Source organism: Leucopleurus acutus (genome assembly GCF_964270905.1).
Source record: "Leucopleurus acutus genome assembly, contig: HAP1_SCAFFOLD_194, whole genome shotgun sequence".
NCBI lineage: Eukaryota > Metazoa > Chordata > Mammalia > Artiodactyla > Delphinidae > Leucopleurus > Leucopleurus acutus.
Genome location: NW_028139128.1, coordinates 269,145 through 274,007, shown reverse-complemented (window position 1 = coordinate 274,007; position 4,863 = coordinate 269,145).

Genomic DNA, 4,863 nt, shown 5'->3' with positions numbered 1-4,863 from the left:
TGTCAGAGTCATCCGCTGGTGTTGGCCGTGAGGTTGAAAAGCAGGTCACTGCCGTAACCACTTTTGGGTGCACAGAACCCACAACAGCTGTCAGACTCTGGCCATTAGCCCTCAGAGAAGGTGGACCCGTAGCGGCTGGACTCCAAGCCAGGGGTGGGGCTGGAAAGGCCGCTTTCTGTCCCTCTGGGAGCCACAGAAGTTAGTGGTGAATTGATGGATGAGGATCTGTGCCCAGCAAATAATTATTGCTCGGAACTCTTTGGTCCCATGCATACGGCCGGACAGGGAGCACAGGGTCAGGACAGTCTCACTCACTGCTCGTGGCTGGGGACGCCAAGAGGAGGGGACCATACATGAGCACGGGGGGCACCCTGGGGGAGGAATAAGTCCCCTCCCATCTTGGGCAGATTTTGGTAACTTGATTTTTGTTTTGATTGTAGTTTTCATATTTTCTGGCGGAGGGCTAGTACGATCAATTCGTTTTGGAATGCTGGTCTCCAAGGAGGGATGTTTGCACTGTAATTCGACACAACAGGCCATTGCATCCTACATCCCATCGGCCAAATTCCACACCCAGCTTGTGCTGGTAGGAACTGCAAGCTAAGAGTGGTTTTTATATATTTAAATGCCTGAAAATAATTCATAAAAAGATTATTTGCAACCCATGAAAATTATATAGCATTCAACTTTCCTTGTCGATAAATAATGTTTTATTGAAACACAGTTATACTCCTTTATTTACATTTTACTGTAGCTGCATTTCAGCTACAATGACTGAGCTGAATAGAAATAACAGACAACCTATGACGAATCTAAAATATTTACTCTCTGGTCCTTTACACAAGTTTGCCAACCCCTGCTCTAGAAAGGTGGGAAAAAACTTTTTTTGGAAACTCACATGCTGGGATTTATACTTTTAAAACAGTTAAACTTTTAGCGAATTTTCTCCCTGGAAACAAACTTTAGGTAGATGTAAATATGTTAAATTACTCTCAGTAATCTCAGTTAGAATAAACACTAATTCACAATTATTCCTGCACTGAGGAAGGGAGTCCACCTGCAGATATTTTTATTTTCATCTCAGAAATAATTACAAATTCGTGTAACTAAAACCTAGGACCCACACAAATTAGTATCAACTGCATAAACTGCTAGATATTTCTGAGCCTCAAAATAGAACATTGTAAGCCATAAAAGTATTTACTTTAAATTTTGGTTTGGCGACATCTCTTGCCTGTGGCAGTGTTTACCAAAGTTAATTGATCACGGAGAATTTCATCAAGAATCACTTTCTAATAGAAAACTATCAAGAGTTAATGCACTATAATTCACACTACAGTAAAATAAACCAGGAAACAATCACATTGATGAAACAATGAATATGTAATTTACATAAGAATATAAAAATGTATAACGACAAAGAAATCACTTATTACCTTATTTTCTGTTATTAAATATAAAAACATATTATGCAACTTCCAGGTATTCTTGCATCTGGGAAGTCATTTCTTTCTTAAAAGGGCATTATTGCATAATGAAACATATAGGTAAATGCATTTTTAGATTTTTATTTTGTATTTTGGAATACATTTAACTGCAAATTTACCAATAGTGTATATAATCGCATTGTGACTATATACACTACAGAACACACTGGGAAATTCTTGATTTTATGACATAATGTGTTATTTTGGATTACTTTAGGGTTATCAAAAAATTAGAAAGAAATTAAGAGCCCTATATAAAGAGCAAGATAGCAATCCTCTTGTCTGTTATCTTTTAAAATGGTATCCGGTTGAATTTTGAATAAAATGGATAATGAAAGGAATTTTAACAGGCACGTACAGGAGAATTTTTATCCTTATAAAAATCGTTACTGATTTTCAAACATATAGTTTTTAATTCTAACAATTTAAAAAATACTTATTTTGGAATATAGAGAAGAGCAAACCTGGTTCTTAAGACAGGAAACCTAGCTTTGCTGTCCCCAATTCATGTAGAGAAGCTTTTCCAAAATTGAGAATTTTAAAAATATTTTTACTGACCAGTCTTTCTAAAAATATATAACTTTTCAAAGTTCCAGAATTAAGACTGTTTTAAATGTCAATTTTATTTTATGAAGTGCCAACCTTTTATTGTAGACCAGTAGTGATATTTTGTGACTATACAATGTATGAACATGTCTTTTTTTTAACGTCAGAAATTTCATTTGGCAAATGATTCTTATTACCTGCATTAGAATATAAAGTTCTATGAAGAGAAAGGCGTTCTGCTATTTACAGTTTAATCATCATAACAATCCAGGTTCTGAAATGTTGGAAGTTCTCTTTAAATATTTAATAATTGAAAAGTTTATAAATGAACGAACAGGGTGATTTAGCTTATTTTTCTCCTGCATGAATCCTTTATGCTAATAATTCCTAAATGGCATTTTCCCTTTTGATCAGATGGTTGTTACAGTGTCACTTCCTTGCATGGGTGTGTGTGTGTGCACTCAGATGCACGAACACACAGTAATGTTGCAGGTAACATCATGGGTTTTTTAAAGGAATTTTTTAAAGTTTTTTTTTCATTTTAAAAGATTTTAATTTTTATTTAAAGACCATTTTAAAAGATTTTTATTCAATTTTTTACAATATTGTTACTGTTTTATGTTTTGGTTTTTTGGCTACAAGGCATGTGAGATCTTAACTCCCCGACCAGGGATCGAACCCGCACTTCCTGCCTTGGAAGGTGAAGTCTTAACCTCTGGAATGCTAGGAAAGTCCCCATGATGGGCTTTATAGGCCCTAGAATACCATTTCTCAACCCATTAGACTTCAATGGACCTCAGGGTTATAACGAATGTTTTGGCCAACAAAGAAAAAGAAATTGAACTGAAAAAGGTCCAGAACTCCTCATGCAGCCTCTACGCTCTCTCTAGCGAGCCTTCTTGAAGGTTTAATTGACAAAATAGACATTGTCTCTATGGTGATCTTTCTCCCGGAACTTTTTTTAATACCATTTTTCTACATCAAAGAGTAAAGCTTTAAAGGTAGACTTACCAATGGCTCTGTGAGGGATCTTCTTTGTGTTTACATGATTTAGTATATGCACCACTCATTGTTCTAATACATTTTTAAAGTAGAACTCTTTTCATGTCTGCAAAGACCTTTCACCTTCTCAGTCCTGAAGATATCTATCTGTTCTTCTTGGACAAAACAAACAAAGAAACCCTTGGCTACAAAATGCTATGTAGGGATTAAACCACCATCTGACTCTGAATTCTTGAGTTCTTCCTGTCCATGTACCCACAGTTATTCACCTTTCTTTAAATATAATTAATGTATACATTTTTTAAAGTCATACGAGAAATAGTAAGTGAACGTTAAGTAATAGAATTAATTGAAGCAGCAGAGGTTAATCACAAAGTATGTGTGTATTTATTCTTGAAGACATTCGTTCGGAATGTGTATACACATATTTGGACCCTAATGTACGAGTTAATACACATCATACTATGTTTTACATTTTCAGTTAACATTCATCGTTGTTTCCTGATTGCTCCCAGTCTTTGTAATTATGATTATAATTTTATAAAGTCAGAAAGTGTCTAACTGATCAACAGTGACAGAGTATTAAGAGAAAATGCGTTCATTCTTACTTATCACAATATTTCATGATTTTGAATGACACATACCCACTCAGTAGCGCTTATGTATTTGCAAATCCTGATCTACTGAAGCAGGTTTGCTTCGTTTCTTCTTACTTGATACTGAATATTGCTTGCAGCACTTCTCAAAACCCTTCACCATCTACATATTTATATTGTATATTTAATAAGAAAATTGCTGAAGGACTGAATTATTGGCTCAATTGCATGCTAACACATTCTTTATAGACTATTTTCCCAGTATGAGTTTTCTGATGTGAATAGCAAGTGAAAGATTTTCCACATTGTCTTTAGAATTGGTATCTCCTCAGTGTGAGCACTTTCTTGTTCAGTCAGGAATAAGGAATCACTGAAGAATGTCCTTCCTTCATTACACTGAGACTATTTTTTCAGTGTGAACCCTCTCATGTCTAAAGACTCCATGACTAATGGATCTCTAGCATTCATTTCATCGGATTTCTTCTACAGCAGTGATTAGATGGTTTACCCCAAGAGGGCTCTCCTCGTAGTAAACCTTGTGATGTCTTCTCTACTGTGTCAGGGATGCAGCCCACTCTGAGTTCTCTGTGTATTCTGAGGCTGGAGCTCCAACTGAAGGCTCTTTCACCATGATTACAGGGTCAGTGTTTCTCTCCACATGACTTTCCTGTGGTTTAAAAGGGATAATTTCTGGCTGAAGGCTCAATATCACTGATTACAAACACAGGGTTTCTACTCAGTATGAATTCGCTGGTGTTTATTAAAGTGGGAGCTCTGGGTAAAGGCTGCACCACATGGATTCCAGACATAGGGAGGGTGTCCTGTGAGTTTTCTAGTGCGTATAAGCGTGAGAGCTGCGTTTAAAGGCTTTTGCACATTCATTGCATTTGTAGGCTTTCGCAGTGTGAATTTTCCCCCATGACTAAGGTTATGGCTTTGACTAAGTGTTTTCTCACATAAATGATATTCCTTGTGGTTTCTTTCCTGTGTGAATGTGCTCATGTTATTGAAGCGTTGGATGGTCACTGAAAGCTCTTCCACAGTCATTCCAAACATAGGGCTTCTCTCCCATGTGAGTTTATTGGCGTGAATAAAAGTGAGCTCTCTCTCTGCATTACCTTGATAAGGTTTGTCTTCTCCAGTGTGAGCTGTTGGTGTATAAATGCGAGGCTTCAGCTGAATTATTTCCCACGTTCAGCACATTTGCAAGAGTCACTCCAGAGTGCACTCTC